The 19,206-nt window shown below is 34.3% G+C and overlaps 1 protein-coding gene across 6 annotated transcripts in view; it reads right to left on the minus strand.

The window, feature by feature from the left end:
* Positions 1 to 19,206, minus strand: part of CDKL5 (cyclin dependent kinase like 5) — a 165,006-nt gene that overhangs the window by 116,170 nt on the left and 29,630 nt on the right. Inside the window, exons 1-2 of one of the 6 annotated variants that reach the window (XM_079122779.1) lie at positions 14,736 to 15,830; positions 7,675 to 7,757 (exon numbers count right to left, since the gene is read on the minus strand). The exons of 3 other annotated variants lie outside the window; for them this stretch is intronic. The gene's annotated coding sequence lies outside the window, so the exon portion shown is untranslated. Of the gene's footprint in view, positions 1 to 7,674; positions 7,758 to 14,735; positions 15,831 to 17,704; positions 17,925 to 19,206 lie in introns of those variants that run through there. 2 more of the 6 variants (XM_079122782.1, XM_079122780.1) reach the window with 2 other exon arrangements.

The raw sequence follows: 19,206 nt of genomic DNA on the forward strand, positions 1-19,206 counted from the left end.
TAATTTATTTCAAAATTATTAGTGTTGAATTTAAGAGCTGCCGGGGCCTTGAAAGTTTCCTTTGTTGTTGAAATTATAATCTTCTTCTGAACGGGTCTTTTCTTCTTCCCAAAGAGAGTACAAAATCAGTTGAATCATGAGTTTTGTTTTTGTTCCTGGCATTGTTTTCACACATACAAATGAGAGAACCATTTTGTCACTGAAAATTGCACATGAATAAATTTGGTACATGACTAAATTTCTGTTATAATAAGAGAGTTCAAATGGTTTGAAAGCATCTTAAAACTCAGATCCATGTAAGGAAGGAAACCATTTCTACAGAAAGCACAGCCTTGTAAAAAAAAAAAAAAAAAAAAAATCCTAATTAATCTCTCTCTTGCAGAGACTTCTCCATGCTGAATACAAGCAAGGAGATAATGTACTACTATTAGCCTTTTCTGGATGAAACCATGTGATCCATAATTAATAGAATCTTCATTTTGCTTAATTTTCCCAATAGTGGAGAGTAATTTATCAATCCATCCTCTGTAAATTCAGCTCTTATTATTAAATCAAAACAGATACTTGACGATCAGGAGTTCCATACAATTTATAGCATAAAAATTTCAAACTACCGAACATGTATCTTGCCAGGACCTTTAGAATTTTTCTACAAGGGAGTAAAATCCAGTACCAATTTGATACTCCTTTTCCCAGTACTGCCAATCCTCCTAAACTCCCAGACCTTCCTAAGAATCTAAGGGCCTTGGGGTTTAGATTGGGGGGAAAAAATGGTTAAAATGGGAAAAAAGAAGTTCAGAGTTCATACTAACACAATTAAAAAGGTTTTGAAGGGCACTTCCATGAACATGTATGGATCAACTTTAACATGGTTACCATGGGGTAATATATTCTGAATTCTAAATAACTAAATTTAAAATAAACTTACAAAAGCTGGGGACTACCTATATTTTGCTCTATTGAAGTTAATCAGAAAATATGGTCTGTTATTATCCTCGACTCTAAGAAAAATAACCTTTAGATGATAAAGGATGGAAGGAACTGAAATCCAAGACAGTTGAAGTATACCTACAGGCTTTAAGTGAATTCAAGACTACCAACCTGGATAAATTTCAAAATTTAAGATTTTCAAGATAATGGCTGAAACTTAGTAGTCTTGGGAAAGTGACAGAAAAAAGATGATGAGAACAAAGACTGGCCAAGAGCAAATGCAATCTTTTTTCTTTTTTCCTGGTAAAGATAAAAACAGTATATTCTATAAATTCAACACTACAAAATTTATAATTATCAAACCACTCAATAAATATGTCTTAAAAGCTAATCATATGCTCTCTATGTCTATCTATGATAGACCCTGGGGAGATAATAGTAAAGGGAAATAGACAAGATTCCTTAACTCATGGAGTTTAATCAAAGAACTGCAAAATAAATATAAAATAACAAATACTAGTACTATGAAAGAGATATAAGGTGCCAGGAGAGCTTGTGATAGGGAGTTTCCATCTAATTAGTAAAGGTTGTCTCTTCCAGAGAAAGTGATAGGTGACTTGGGATCTATAGGATAATCAGACATAAACTTATAGAGGAAGAAGAATGCCCCAAGAGAGAATGATTTACACAAAAGCCCTAAGCTAGGAGGGAACACAGCAGAAAAAAGAGATTCAAAAGGTGGTGGGGATAGGGCTATGGGATGGTGAACAACCTAGCACAAGATGAGGCTGGAGAAATAGCAAGTTGAGCTATTTTAAGTAACATAATCTGTATCATGGAATGTAAGGAGCCACTGGAGGGTTCAGAACAAGAATGGAAGGGGTAGGTTCAGGGGTGGTATGACAATTAGATGATTCATGTTTTGAAAAGAACATATAAGCTACAGAGTAGAGAATGGCTAAGTGCCTGGAACGGGTGATGTTACTTTGGGGACTGAATAGCTAGGAAGCAATCCCAGTCACCCAGATAAGGGCAGGACAGACTAAATTGGTGGACATGAAGAGATATGGACAGGTTCAGGAAATTGTGATGGGGAATCAATATCACAGGGGATGGATTAAAGATCAGGAGTGAGGGAAAGAGAAATTAGAGTTAACTTCTTGGTTTTGGTTTGGGCTATGAGAAGGGAAATGAGAGTTGCTGTTTCTTGATGTGAGGAAGACTAGAAAAGGAGCAGATTAAGAGAAGAGAGGAATTCCAAGACTTTATTTTAGCCATGTTCCATTGAGTTTAGATAGCCACAAAAGTGGAAAAAGCAAAAATCAAAGGGAAAATAGAAATGAAAAACTGAGGAAAAGAATCTGCAACTTACATCACAGAGTTAATATCCTAATAAATAAAAATTTCCTATTGTTCAATGGGGGTGGGGGGGCAGAAAACCAATTTTAAAAATGGGCAAAGTGGTATGTAAAATAGTTCACAGAAAAGGAAACACCAATGGCTCCTAGACTTATAAAAAGCTACTCAATTTTACATATAATAAAAACTGAAGATTAAAACCATACTGAGATGTAACTTTTCAGATTAGTGAAGATCAAAAATAGCACACTATATTAGTGAAAACATGAAGGAATTAAGCTTGTTCATACACTGGTGGGAAGGTATACTGATAAAACTTTTTGGAGGTCAATTTGACAGTATCTTTCAAAATTAAAAAACATATTCTAATGACAGCAATCATAATTCCAGGAATCTATCCTCAGACACATAAACAATATGTGCACATATATTACTCACTACTGCGTTGCTTATAAAAGCACAAGATCAGAAACTGAAAGAGTCTAAATACACATTGACAGGAGCTTGGCTAAATAAATTATGTCGCATCTATCCAATTATTTTAAGTGAGAGATTGAAGTGAAATATGCTTATATTCTAATATAGCATTTAACAAATTTGAATAATGCTCTAATTTATTTTTCAATAATTAAAATTATGCATAAAACTGTATTCTAATTAAATTCCACTTATGTTTTAAGACACTGCAGTTCCACCTAAGATTATACCATAAAGGGGGGTTGTTATTTTAGAACTTTGAAAATCCACTAATTGAAAAGTACAAAACTACATGGTAGAAGTTAACTTGTCCTGAAAACATCACACACAATTCTGAACACTGTTAATGACATGGAAGACTTAAAAAGGCTGCTTTCATGCTAAACAGTGCTAATGCTTTGACAAAATGACCTTCTTACCAAGACTCCAGACTTTTGGTTCTAGTAGTTGTAGACTGGAAGTTACATGAGAGAGGTCCTGAAACCTAGGTTTCCTCTCATCAAACTAAACAATCTAATTTATGGTTCACTTGACAACTTTTGTCTACTTAGTTAAAATATAAGGCTCCTCTGCAGGATGATCAGAGGTTCTTTCTAGCTTTCAAATCTCAGTTCCATTTCTAAACACTGGGAACCTTTCAAACTGAAAATGTGTGTCAAAAGCTTCAATTAATAAAGGTTAATTCATAAGAAACCAATATAAAATATATATGGGAACTCTTTTCATTATGGTTCTAAATCAGTTACCAAGATAAGAGCAATTGACTACAATCATTTTAGAACAAGGAAGGAATGATTACTTTTCAAAATACTTCAGAAAAATAGCAAATCAGAATAAGTGAAATATTGCTGGCCAAACAGCTGGTGATTAAACTATTCCTATGAGGGTCACTTGTGTTAAAGAGAAAAAACAAATAGTAATAATGACTAGACAGGAGCAACTTTGTAAGGCACAGAGAAGAAGTCTGGGATGTTTTCCAAATGGATTGGGAGGAAGTTATTTTTATTTACAGAGATATTTGTGTAATATTTAAAATGTAGACAAAACTGAAGAAAATCAAGCAAAAAATCTTATACTTCCTCAGCTGACTGCTAACTTTGGAAGGGTAAGTAAAATTACTTTGAACAAAGAATAGTCAAAAATACAAGCAATTTCATCAAGACCAATACTTGATGAGAGCATTCAGCTAAATTCAAGAGATTTGAATATCTAATAAATAATTTTTAAAAATGCTAAAAGAAAAGTTAGGTTATTTCCCTCAAGGAAATTATTATTTCAAAACAAACAAAAGATGACTATAAGCACTTCTCAGTTCTTCCACACATTAAATTTGGAGCAGAGCGGTTCTCTTGAAGCTTTGGTTTGTTTCCATTTGTAAACTTGAGATACCTATGCCAACTTGAGGGGTTTCTCTCCCCAACAGCAAATATATGGCATCTTTTCCAATACCAATTCTCTGACACCAATGGGATGTCCTACAAGTTAATCCTCAGGTTTAAGGATTCAGTCCCCCAAAACTGTCCCAAGACACCAGTCACAGGTCCCTGGTCCCCTGTTCCCAGCTGCCTATACTTCTGACTTGACTTTGCCTCTCCCCTCAGGTTCAGCAATTAGCTAGATTGACTCAAGAACTCAAGGAGATACATACACTACTTACATTTTCCAGTGTCTTATAAAGACAACTCAGGAACCGAAAGACATTTACAGGCAAGGAGTATGGTGCAGGGGACTACAGAACCTCACTGCCTTCCCAGGGCATGTCATCCTCCCAGAACTTCTATGTGGTCACCACCACAGGAGCTCTTGAACATTGTCATTTAGGAACACAGGTGTTACTGATGGAATCAATGACCAATTGTGACTTGACTCAAACTCCTGCCCTCTTTTCCTCCAGGAAGGTCTCTAATTATTTAGGCTGAATGGAAAATTTTCCAGTGATGTTATTCAATTCAATAAAATAATAGTGCCTTACAAATAATTTGCCAATAGAACTAGCAAGACTAAAATATTGCTTGCAAAAATGCTAATGGATATTTCATGAATTAATTATTCTTTTGGGTCTTGATATAAATGGTCTAATTTGGGGAATCCCTTTAAGTGCAGGCTCATAATTAAGATGATCAATCCTGTTTTCTAAAGGTATTCGCTTTCTTATTTCTGTCATCTATTGTGTTAGCGTTATTTAATTAGTAATAATGGTTGTTGTTATTTGGCTACTATGCATCAGAGGCTTTATATAAAATGGAATCCTCTCCATTAGCCTATGAGAACATAGGTCCTCTTAGTGAATGGGATTAAGAGGTTAAACAACTTGCTCATGGTTGCATAATTAGTGAGAGACGATGCCCAGATTTGTCAGTATTCTCAGAACAGAAAGAGGAGTCCAAATGTAGAAAGGTTTGTGTGCACTGTTCATCATCTTAACAGATCTTGGGCTGAAATAATGCTATTTCATCTTCTAAGGAAGACTTAATAAAGTATAGAAGTTAAAAAGTCACTTGTGATTTTTAAAATTATTAGGATATATTCAGCCCAACTAATTGAAAATAGCAGATAACACAATATTTAAATTTGGAATGTGCATGGGTTTCTTTAGAGTACCGAATCTTGTGTCTATGATCAGGTAAGACTAGGGTTATCTTATGGAAAATAATGACCCCACATTGAGAAGCAGCCTCCATGGTCACCAGAAAGCTATTCAGTGTTACCACCTACACTGTTGTGAAGCTCCTTCTCAGAAACTGATTAGGAGACCTGAACATGAACTCTATTGTCCTCTTCCTTGGTTTAGGGTTTTTCTAACTACAAATTCTGTGATTTTTCTGGATAAGAAGATGGTGGTTTGTATTTCAAAGGGTTTCACACATTGCATGAAATTTAAAACAAAAGTATTAAGTTGCAGAAAAGTTAAATGTACTATGGATAATCTACATATAGACGGGAATTGACAGTAATATTGTTTACAAGTTCATTCTCTGTCAATTACAATTATAAATATGCATTTATAATTCAATTCTTAATTATTTAGGAATTGTTAGAAGAATTGATTCCAAGACCTTTTCTTTCTTTTCTCTGTACCCTTTGGAAATTTGGACTGTTATTAATTGATCCTTCAGTTATCAGAAAAGAGCTGAAATGGAGACTGATTTTTTTTAATATTTCATAAAGAGATTTGATAGGAAGGATAATAAAACGTACATCATTCCCTACCTGCAACCCCAAGAGGATCTTTGTAAGTACCTGAGTTTTATTATCTATTTTGTTTTGGATTTTTTTTTTTGGGGGGGGGGAGAGGTGGTACTTGGGATTAAACCTAGAGCCTTACGAATGCTAGAAAATAAGTACCTATTTTATATGCATGGACTAGACCCAGGATATTGTAGAGGTATGGTATCAAGTTTCTAGGAAAATATGATTTACCTAAGGGAAATAGATAGGTGTAGAAACAATAAGTGTACAAACAATAAACATTTAAAATATACAATGAATGTTATGTAAGTGCCAAGTGTAAGAATCTATATACCTTTTTAACTTTTTATCATGGGAATTCATTAGTCTTAAGAAGCTAAAGAAAAAAAAAAAAAAAAGCCCAGAATTTTAAAGAATAACTTCTAACTGGGCAGAACAGAGGAAGTTATGATTTACTTTTATTTTTTCATTAATTACTCAATTAGTAATGATTTATGAAGTGGGCAGCATCCATTCTGCAAGGAGCTTTGATGAGTTCCTTTAATAAATAGTAGGTGAGTTTTATAGGAATGTTAAAGAAATCTTTTAGGTTAAAGGATCTGGCTGTCATCTCTCTCCTAATTTCTCAGAAAGCCAGATTTTACAAGTAAACCGAGGAAGTCTGAATAAAGTATGGCCTTTATTAATAATACCAATAATTACTCTCAAAATTGGCTCATTAATTATAATGAATATACTACACTAATGTAAGATGTTAATAAATAGGTGAAACTGGTTGTGGGGTACACTACTATCTGCAATATTCTTCTCAACTGAAAATTAGAAGTAGATCAAGAGGCAGAGTGGAGGGATGGGTAAGGGCAGGCAATGCAGAATGAAGTGTTTAAAAATCATGACGTGCCTATACCACAGGGAATTTCTCCCTCATGCATAAGTAAAAAGAATCAATCAAATATAAATCAATACATAAGCAAAAGAAGTCTAGTAGAGTAGAGGAAGAATGGGGGAGGGGAAGGAGGACAAGAGGGAAAAGGTGGGGATTATGAACTGAAATTGAATTCCATGCACACTTGAGTTTGTTGGGATGAACCCAAGTACTATGTATAACCATAAAGCTCTAATTAAAAAAAAAAAAAAAAAAAAAAACAAAACTCAGGCTCAACAGACTTCAGCTAGCAGAAGAAAAAGAATCAGTGAACTTGGAGACAGAATGGATTGATTGATTATGCAATATAAGGAACAGAGAAAAAAGAATGAAGAATGAAGAAAAATGAACAGACCTCAGAGAAACATGGGAGACACCATTAAACATATTGTGATGGTTAATTTTAAGTGTCAACTTGACTGGGTCTATTTTTTTTTTTTTTTTTTTTTTTTTTTTTGGTGCTGGGGATCGAACCCAGGGCCTTATGCTTGCAAGGCAAGCACTCTACCGACTGAGCTATCTCCCCAGCTTGACTGGGTCTAAAAGTCCTCATATAATTTGGTTAAACACTATTCTGAGTGTGTCAGTGAGGGGACTTGTAAATGGGATTAATATTTGAATCAGTGTACTGAATGAGGAAAAGTGCCTTTCCCAATGTGATCAGGTCTCATTCAATCTATTGGAGTCGTGAATAGGGTAAAAGGCTGAGTAAGAACTAATTCTCTGCCTGATAGTCTGGTCTTCAAGCTGAGACATGGGTCTTCTTCTGCCTTTGGATTCAGGCTGGAACTTACACCATTGGCTCTTTCTGGTTCTCAGGCCTTCATAGTGCAAATCTTGCAACTTCTCAGACTCCATAATCATAGGATTCAATTCTCTATATATTTTTAGAATGGAATAAAGAATTGAAAAAAATAAATGTATAAATGCACATGATAACATATCTCAACAAACTCCAAGCAGGATAAATACAAGGAGAACTACATCCAGACACATCATAGTCAAAATGTTGAAGGACAAAGAGAAAATCTTGAAAGCAGAAAGTGGAAAAACATCTTGTCACATACAAAGGTTCCTCAACAAGATTAATAGCTAATTTTTAATTAGAAACAATGGAGACTGTAAGGCAGTAGGATAATACATTTGAGATGCTAATAGAAAAAAACTGTCAACCAAGAATCTCATGTTCAACAAACTGTTCAAAAAATGAAGACAAAATAAAGACATTCCCATAAATAAAAACTGCAAGAGAATTCATTGCTAGAAGATCCAACTTATAAGAAAGACTAAAGGAAATTTTTACACTTAAAACCAGGGACACCACACAGTAATGCACATTCACATAATTTTTTAAAATATTTTTTTCTTTTTCATTGTAAATGGACCCAATACCTTTATTTTGTTTATTATGTGGTGCTGAGGCTTGAACCCAGTGTCTCATGCATGCCAGGCAAACTCATTGTACCACTGAACACAATCCCAGTCCTCACATAAATTTTTTTAAAAGGGCCACTAAAGCACAAGAAGATGGGTGGGAGTAAAGCTCTATTGCAATAAGGAAATGACAACAGGTAGTAACACAGATTCACTGGAAAAAATGAAGAAAAACAGAAATGATAAATAAGAAGTTTAATATAATAAACCATACAAATATACTTGCTCTCCTTTATTCTTTCAGGTTCTTAAAAATTATAAAAACTAATAATTTTAAGATTTGAGGTTTTAACATCTATAAATATAATATACATACTAATAATAACACAAAAGGAGAAAGGACAGAATAGAGCTGTTCGGAATGTTTCTACACCTTGCTGGAAGTTAGCGTAAATCTGAAATAGTTTCTGGGGTGTGTGTGTGTGTGGTGTCCTAGTGCAACCACTAAAAGAATAACTCAAAAAATAGTGAAAAAAACATTACGGGAATTAAAATGTTACACTAGAAAGTATTCTATTCATATAAAACAAAAAGATTAAAAAAATAAGAAAAACTAAACTAATGGACATAAATCCAACCATATCAATAACTATATTAAATACAGATGAATTAAACAACCTAATCAAAAGGCAGAGGTCATCAGACTATATAGAATTTTTAAAAACACAAGATCCTGCTATATGCTACCTACAGGAAACACATTTTAGATTCAAATATAAACAGGTTGAAAGTAAAAAGGATAAATACAACATACAGAATGGCCATATTAAAATCAAAAGACATGTTCAGACAAAAAGTATTAGGTAAAAGCTAAGAAAATCTGAAAAAAGTACAGACTTTAATAGTCACTATCAATAATCAATAAAAGATCAATTACTAAAGAAAAAGAGGAACATCTTATAGTGATAAAGGGTCAATCCATCAGGAAGGCACAAAAATTTAAAACATGAAAGCCCCCAAAGTAAATGAAAACTGAATCAAAAAAATAAGGAACTTTGGATGAACATGGCAAGAGGTAGATAAAGGATCAACTGCAAAAAAAAAAAAAAAAAAAAAAAAAAAAATTTAAAAACCTATCCTTTGTTCAAGTATGAATAAGTATGAATGCTTAACTCTGATTTCAAGCTTTGTGTGAGCAATACAAAAGTTTTCTGGCCTTGAGTTAAAAAAGTTATTAAGGAAGAGTAATGTCACTTACTTTATGAATACACTGCAAAAACAAAGTCTAAAATTTATTATGTGAATAAATATAACTCTATAACATGCAGAAAAAAGGAATAACCACAAACATTAAATTATTATTTTCATTGTCTTCTCCAAGAAAAGGAAGATCGATCATCATGTCAGCTTAGGACCAGACTTCCTTAACAAGACTCCCAAAGCACAAGAAGTAAAAACAAGAATCAATAAATGGGATGGATTCAAACTAAAAAGCTTTTTCTCAGCAAAGAAAACAATCAACAATGTGAAGAGAGAGCCTACAGAACGGGAGAAAATCTTTTCCACACGCACTTCAGATAGAGCACTAATCTCCAGAATTCAGAAAGAACTCAAAAAACTTTATACCAAAAATACAAATAACCCAATCAATGAATGGGCTAAGAAACTGAGCAGACACTTCACAGAAGATATACAAGCAATCAACAGATACACAAAAAAAGTTTAACATCTCTAATAATAAGAGAAATGCAAATCAAAACTACCCTAAGATTTTTCTCACCCCAATTAGAATGTCTATTATCAAGAATACAAGCAACAACAGGTGTTGTAGAGGATGGGGGGGCAGTGGGGAAGGTACACTCACACATTGCTGGTGGGGTTGCAAATTGGTGCAGCCACTCTGGAAAGCAGTATGGGAGATTCCTTAGAAAACTTGGAATGGACCCACCATTTGATCCAGCTATGCCACTCCTTGGCCTATACCCAAAGGACTTAAAATCAGCATACTACAGAGATACAGCCACATCAATGTTCATAGCAGCTCAATTCACAATAGTTAGAGTACAGAACCAATCTAGATATCCCTCAACAGATGAATGGATAGAGACTGTGGTATATAAACACAATGGAATATCATTCAGTCATAAAGAAGAACAAAATTATGGCATTTGCAGATTAAATGGATGGAGTTGGAGAATATCATGCTAAGTAAAATATGCCAATCCCAAAAAACCAAAGGCCGAATGTTTTCTCTGATAAGTAGACGCTGATACATAACAGTGGGGGGCGGGGAGGTAACGGAAGAATGGAAGAATGTTGGATTGTGTAGAGGGAAATGAAGGGTGGGGAGGGGGTGGGGGAGGAGGAAAGATAATAGAATATTAGACAAACATCATTACCCTATGTACATGTATGATTACAGTGTGACTACATCATATACAACCAGAGAAATAAAAAGTTGTACCCCATATGTGTACAATGAATCAAAAAAAGAAAAAGGAAAAAAAGAAAAGCAAGATTGAGTACGGAACATTAAAGTACCACTACCAATTCTAATTTGTATTAATACTAAATTTTAGAAGGATGAAATATATTTAAAATGATGTATAAAATATTTGAGAAGAAAAAAGTAGAAATGCTATTTTTCTAAACTATTATTTACAATTACTGTCTAAAATATACAAAACTCCAAGAGTACATCATAGCAAAATTGTGTTTCAATATGTAAGATAGTGCTATTCGACTTCTTTTAAAAAGAAGTATGGTCAACAGAGTCTCCAAATTTCATTCACTATCTTATACCAGCCAGTCCTAAAACCCTGAACTGCCTAATTGCCTGAATGCCTTTCTACTACCAATAAGTAAGGTCCCTAAAGGGAGGGATTCCATTTTCAAAATTCGGTATTTCTTCTGTGCAGCAAAACATATTTCTGCTTTTTATCTTCCTCTGCTACCAACTGATCTTGGAAAAATTACTTCGACAATTTGATTAATATGATATAAAAGGGCCTTGATTACTATTTTACAATGTAAGTAATTTGACCTTTAGGCATTCAAAATTATTGAACATTGCTAAAGAAAGCAGTGGTATCACTAAAATTTGTAAAGTAGAAAAGTGCTGTTGGGGATAGGGGTATGGTCTGGAGAATGCAGAAATTTGGAGACTAGCAAAACAGAATTTTACTGCAAACGGCCTGGGGAGAAAGGATATGGACCTTAATTAAGGTAGTGGCAGCAGAGATGGAAATGGGATCGTTTTCAGGCAAATAATTAACACATACCATATCCTCATAATTTTTCAGTTACCTTACTAGACCACGTATGATCACTACAAGAAGGGCTCATAAAAGTGGACAAAATCAGGCTGGGGATGTAGCTCAGTGGTAGAGCTCTTACCTAGTATGCACAAGTACCTGAGTTTAATCCCCAGTACTAGAAAAAAAGGACAAAATCTAGACTGACATTATGAAAGGAACAAAAATAATTTTTATCTGTAGAAGATTTTATCTCATTAGAATCCAAGGCCCTTATTCTTTTACTTTTCATATAAAATCTGCTCCCCCAACCCTAGGTCCTTTAAAATGACCACAAACAATTCTTAAATAAAACCCAATGTCAGAGATGAAATCATGCAAGAAATGAAATTTACATTTGTTTTAAACAAAACATCTTTATGGTCAGAATTAAGAATTAGTTTCACACACCTCACTTCTAACTTGGATTTTTTTTTCTGGAACACATATCTAAACATCCAAATAAACTTTCATAATTCCAGTCAATATGTATTCTGTAGCCACAGAGATGAAGACCAAGTTATATTCCCAAATTCAGAAAACAAATTTAGTATGAAGGGAAACTTCATTTCCAACTTCATCCAAATTGTTCCAGATTAAAGTATTAAACAGAGGAAAGATACATTATCTAATCAGACAATATAAGAGGAGCAAACTCCTTATCTTTCTGTTTGTATCATCACCTTTTGTTTTGTCAAATAACAGAAATTATATTTTTCAAACATCACATAAACATCATGACTTTACATAGTATTTACATAGTATTGTACAGTACTAAGTAATGTCAGCATTTTATTTCAGGCTTACAACCTAGCCTACACTAAGAGGACTCATGCAATATTTCAAAATTTTTACCTTTTCAAATGTTACAAAAATTAAAGAACCACTTGAACAGTAAGGGGAAAGTATTAACACATTTCAAAAAATCTTTGTCTAGACAAAATGCCCATCATTTCTACCCTTGCCATGCTTTAAAAAAGGAAAAGAAAAAAAAAAAAAGATTCTACCCATGGTCCCAGATGCCAGTCCTAAAGATCATGTGGCACTGCCCCTTAGCCATAACTTTTGGAGTAGAGAGAAACCCCCCAGCCAAAGCTAGGCATATGATATTCTCCTTTCTGGGAGAAGGAAACTCAGCCTCAAGAGACCAAGACAGTTAATTAACTACAGAGTGTTTATTAGTAGGTCCTGTAGACCGAGGACATAGGCTGCTGCTTTGAGGCAGTAGTAACAAACTACCTGCAACTGGATGAGTGAGAAATTTGAAAATGACTTGGAGAGGAGCAATTCTTAGAGGTAGGCAAAAAATGAAACTGCCCGATTATTTTGTGCAATTGATTTCAGGGAACATCTTATGATAAAACCTCATTGTGCTTATGTTTTGTTGAACAAGTTTCTATTCTTTAAGACAATGCCTAATCATAAGAGGGATTGTATCACATTAATATAATCAGTTTAGTTGGCTACCAGATTCAAAATAATAATGGCTTAAATAAGAGTTTATTTCTCTCTCATAAAAAAGTTGGCGTAAGTGGTTCCAGAGTTTTCTCTTAGTCCAAGAAATTCAAGTCAGCTCTCACCATTTTATATGCTTCCCAGCCACAGAGAAAGGGAAAAAGTGAGATGAAGGAAGAGCAAAACTCCTTTCCTTTTAGGGGAAAACAGAGAAGATGCACCCATTGTTTCTATTCATATCCTACTGGCCATGACTTAATCCTATATCCATACCTGGATGCAAAGAAGACTGGGAAATACAGTCTTTACCTACTAGATAGTAAGTGCCTACTCAAAAAAAGAAAACATCAATCATCATACTAAAAGTGAACAGATACTAGAAGCCTGCTTACGATATACTAAAACTATGTCTAAGAGGTACATGTAACTCTCCAGAATGTTTCAGTCAGTATAAGTGAATGTTCTTAAAAGAAATTTAAGAGATTTTCAACCCTAGGGAGGGAAAAAATTAAATGGGTGGGAGACTCCCATTATATACCATAGGAAAGAGATAAGTGAAAACTATTTTCAGCACTTTCTATATTTTATCTTGCCCTTACTCCCCTCCCTGGTCAAATCATACATTTAAAAGAAAAATAAATAAATCAGCAGCCATGTATGCTATACTTGTACTGCAGAAGACAGAAGGCACACCCAGAACAATAACCATGTTGTGGGAGTCCAAGAATAAGAGAACACTTAATTTTGCTTGCTGATATTTTATTGTAGCTGACAAAATTTTGAAGCTCTCTATTTCAAATAATCTAGACAGAATTCCTCAAATTAAAACCTAACATAAAAGGTCATCTCCTTTTATTCACCATTGCTAAAATAGTCACATTTCAGAAGGACAACACAAAGTCTTAGGATATACTTGGTATTTTTTAACCCCAAATCCACTGAAGACTATGTAAAGTTACTCATATTTAAATTTTTTACCAATTTTCCTCTCCAAAATTGGAATGATATCATCTGATCTGAAATTTGTTTACTGGTCTTATAAAAACCTTAACAACAATGAGAAAAAACAGTAAGATATTGACAAATTATATAGTAAAGTACACATCAGGAAAAGGCCATGATGTTATCAGAAGAAAGAAAAGTTATCAAAATGCAGTATTTTAGGGCTGGAGATATAGCTCAGTCAGTAGAGTGCTTGCCTTGCAAGCACAAAGCCCTGGGTTTGATCCCCAGCACCACAAAAAAAAAAAAAAGTGCAGTATTTTAAAGTTTCCAGTAATGACAAGCTTATGAACATTTCTCAGTAAATACCATAAGGAAATGGAAATCTTTAGGCCCAAAGTATATATTTCCATCATCTACTGAGGAGACCAGAAGAGATGCTCGAAACGGGCAGCTCAATGTACTGAGCCAATCTATACAGGGCCTGGTGAAGCTGAGAATTATTTCCTACAATTCCTTTCTTTGTATTACATACCAACATGGCCAAACTCTTGGAAAGTCTTCATGGTCAGGCAGGGAAAAGACAAATGTAGAATGTCTAGCCATTTCCAGTCTGTCCTTACTGTCCTCTTTCCCCTTTGTGTCCAGCCTTTCCTCTGACCGGACCAACAGGGGCCCCAGACCCAACAACAGATACCTGGTTATGGGCTTTGAACCCCCAGGGGCAACAGTCTCCCACAGACCTCTCCACAAAGAGCCTCTTTACGTTCCCACTTTGGTGATGTACATACTTGGTTTCTTAAAATTTTCCCAGTAGCAGGTACAGTGGTGCACACTTGTAATCTCAGCTACTCGGGAGGTTGAGGCAGGAGGATAAGAAGTTTGAGGGCAGCCTGGGCAACTTAGTGAGACCTGTCTCAAAATAAAATTAAAGAAAAGGGCTGGGAATGTAACTCAGTGGTAAAGTGTCCTAGGTTCAATCCCCTACTACCTTCTACCACACCTCCCCAACACCGCCTCCCAAAATCAAAGTAAACTCTTGATTGATCTGTTCCAATGCTTTTGGAGACCCTATCAGTGACTGTTGTTTCTGATCTTTCCTTTCTCTAATCCCATCCTCAACCCCTCCTACAATTGTGTACAGTCTGATTATGTAATAAATATCATCCAATAACTTTCACAGTGGTTCTATTTCTCTGACTGAATCCTAACATACTCAAAATTCAGCAATTTATTATTGTGATTTATAATCCAGTAGTACTGATAGAATGGGTTTAATCTCTGAAAGCCTGAAGTTTCTAAGCTGAAGTTTTCCAGAGATAACCAATTTCTCTGCTTTCTATCAAGGAAGTCCTTCAAAAATCTGCTCCATTACTTTTATCTTTAACCATTTACCTAAATAGGGCACATAAAACTACATTAAATAATCTACTTATAGTATTTAACCCAAGGAGTTTTAAGAAGAATAAAGTATTAACCTTTCTGCTTTTAAGTGTCACTGTAACCAACTTGTCATTTGAGGACTTGCTAAAAGACAAATGAACTAAAAATTAATAAATTTAAAGAAGTCTTCTCTGAAATAAGTCTGTGAGTTCTAATTATAAAATAATAAAATGTAAAACATGAAGTGATCATGAGAAATATCTCCCCCCAAAAGAAATGAATATATACTAAATACTCAAATCCTAAATTAGACATAGGTAGATCTGACTCACTGATTTTTCTTTTTTTAAATCATTTTTTCTAAAGATTCTTTGGGTTCTATGTGGACTATAACAACCTAACACATTTTCATACAGCTTTTATAAATTATCATTTCTGGGGCTGGGGTTGTGGCTCAGTGGTAAAGCGCTTGCCTGGCACGAGTGAGGCACTATAATCGATCCTTAGCACCACATAAAAAAATAAATAAATAAATGTTTAAAAAAAGAGAATCCTTTAAAAAAAATTATCATTTCTTTCATGACTGTGACATTAGATATCCTATAGGTAGTCTGCCACATCAAAGGGCATAAAAACAACTCAAAATTGAAAAGATGTTCTGCTATAAGAACCCTAATTAAATACCAGATTCAGGAACTAATTTCTAAAGCACTACATGTGACTAAGAAAACTTATTATATATGAAAATTCCACCCTATAAGGATTTAGAAATATATACTGGGAATCAGGAGGAAATTTGGAGCTATTCATACTAATAAATGAATTCTTCTTTTACAAAAGTATTCACTTCATACTTTCTTTGAAAAAAAGATTCCTAAGGTTAATTGAGTTATTTCATCTAGAAAAACTCTGTGAACAAAACATTTTAGAAGATGGTGCTATTCTATAAAAACACATATAGATGTAAAACCCAGCATCTGTACTTACTAAAGGCTCACCACGGGATCCCTACCTACAATAAGATACAGAAATTATATTTGGGGTCGGAAGGCTGTCTTCAACTCCCTGCATAAGTTCCTAATTCAAGAACGGGACATATAACTAAGAAAATGATTCAGTGAAACACCAGTGGGAAAATAAATAGCACTTTATTCAGCTTCCTATACAATCTTTTAGTTTACATTTACTACGAAGGAAAATTTTACTTACAATATCAGCACATTCTGAAAAAAATCCAAAGCAGTCTGAATTAATTAACTTCAGGTCACAATTTTTTTTTTTAACGTAAGTCAGTTTCACACCCCATTCATTTACTGATTATAATTACAGCCATACATTTTTTTCAAAGTGGAAAATCGCAAATTGAATTCAAATATATCATGCTCTAAAATTAGATTTTCTTCAGAACTTGTTATTTAAATTTTTTTAATCTGAAGGAATAAAATTATTTAACCAGCTAGCTTGGTTAAAGATACCTTTTTTTTTTTTTTAAATATGAGTTCATTTGAGTTATCACTTGCAATAGTTTCTAAAAGTTATCTAAAGTCTTAATGATTCACACAAATGATATCAATCAAATACCTATCATGTGTAAAGTGCTATGAAAGACAAAAAAAAAGGAGAGAAAAATTATTTTCTTTCCATAACACAAATTAGCTTTTGCATGCCCAATCATGTAACTCCCAAAATAGTGAATATATAGCCCTTTATATAGTGAATTATTGCCTTTGGCTGGTCCATCTCTACAGCTCCAGTATGTTATTGTTGAAAGATCACAACCAGGGTCCCCCTTGGAGATGAAAGTACAGTGGTGGGCTTTCCCCTAAGGCAGCTCACCATCTGATGACTTGACCATGCTTGCCCATAGACTCCTTGAGCTCACAGCAGTATGCAGGACATTGTTAAAGGACGATCTATCACAATACTCTCATTTCTCAGCTACAACTCACCAAACTGCTAGTCGACTTGGAATTTTCCTCTGTATAACACTATCTGACACTTGCCCACACTAACACTCATATGCCACTTCTTTGTCCACACAGTTTCCAGAGTTCTTCCTGTGGCTCCTATCTCTACTAGCACCACAAAGCATAACCTAAGCAAGCTGATGTCCTCTACAGATGTGAAGAGCTCCCTGGGCTACCTTCTGTAGGAGACTGTTAAGAACAAGGACTAAGAAAAAATGAGTACATGAGTACAACGAGATGCCTGTGGCTTCCATTACTTGTGAGAAATTTTAAAATACTAACAAGCTTTCATCAATATGTTTTTAGATACACCTTAAAAGTGCTCACCATCAAAATTAAATTTTAAACATTAAAAATAAAGATTTCATAAGGTTTGTTTATACAGCTTTTAGGAACATTTATGACCTTACCTCAAAAGATCCTATTAGCTTTCACTGGGCCTCATCACTTTTGAGGTCCCTGGAGATTTGGGTTTAAATTCAAAGATAATTCAGAAATGAAAATGGGATGCAGTTTTAATTTTTTCATTCAGAAATAATCTCTGCTTCAAATAATGTTGACTACGTAATTCAGACAAATCCTTCCACTGCATATAAGTAAAAAACTGGATAAAACGTGTGGCTGGGGATGAAGAAAAAGGTTATCATTATTCACAGATTGTACACAGAAAATTCAAAACAACTTATAAATAAAATAGTAGAAAAAATGCATTTATCAAAGCTGAGGGATACAAAATATTATGAAATCAGTAATATTTCTGTGTATCAGCAATAGAGTTAAAAAATAAGATTTTAATGCCATTTATCAAATTCTAACCAGGCATGGTAGCACACACCTATAATCCCAGCTACTTAGGAGGCTGAGGCAGGAGGAACACAAATTTGAGGTCAGTCTGGACAGCTCAGCAAGACCCTATCTCAAAATAAAAAATTAGAAAAGGGCTAGGAATGGAGCTCAGTTGTAGAGCACTTGCCTAGCATGTGCAAGGTCCTGGGTTTAATCTCTAATAGTTTAAAAAAAAAAAAAAATCAAATTCTTAAAAATAAACAGCAAAGTGGAAACCTCTACCTCCTAAAAAGTGAAGGGATATTCCATGTTAACAGTGAACACTATAAAAGATATCAATTACATTCAAGCTGATCTAAAGACTCAGTAAGATCCCAATCAATCCTAATGAGTTTTTTAATGGACATTTACAGGCTGATTTGAAAATGTATACAGAAAGGCAAATGGCCAAGGCAAAAAAGACACCCTTGACAAAGAACAGAACCTAGATTATCAGGATATATTTTAAAACTCAGTAATGAAGATAGTACATTAGACAAGCAGATGAAGAGAAAGAACAGAAGGTCCAGCAACAGATCATACATGAAATGGATTCCGGTTGTACAACAAAGCAGGTGTGGGGGGCTGGGGTTGTAGCTCAGTGATAGAGCACTTGCCTGGCATGTGTAAAGCACTGGGTTCAATCCTCAGCACCACATAAAAAATAAATAAAATAAAGATAGTGTGCCCATCTACAAATGAAAAAGTATTTTAATAAAAATATTTTTAAAAATTAAATAAACACAAAACAGGCATTGCTGATCACATCTTTTCAATAAATAATAAAAGTCATTTGGACAACCATATGAGAAAACAAAATTAAATGACCTCCAACTCACATATATAAATATTAATTCCAGGTGGATTATAGAGCTAAATGTAAAAGTCGAAAAAATTAAGTTCCTAAAAGATAATAAAGAATAGTTTTGCGGATACAGCAAGCACCAACCCATAAAGGAAAAGATAGATAAACTTAACTGTATTAAAATAAAGAGCTTCTATTTGTCAAGAAGTGAACAGAAAAGCCACAGTATTGTAGGCATCATACACATGGACTTTTTTAAAATGGCCTACATACAGTGATAAT

This window comes from Sciurus vulgaris (genome assembly GCF_902686455.1).
Source record: "Sciurus vulgaris genome assembly, chromosome: X".
In the NCBI taxonomy this organism is placed as follows: Eukaryota; Metazoa; Chordata; class Mammalia; order Rodentia; family Sciuridae; genus Sciurus; species Sciurus vulgaris.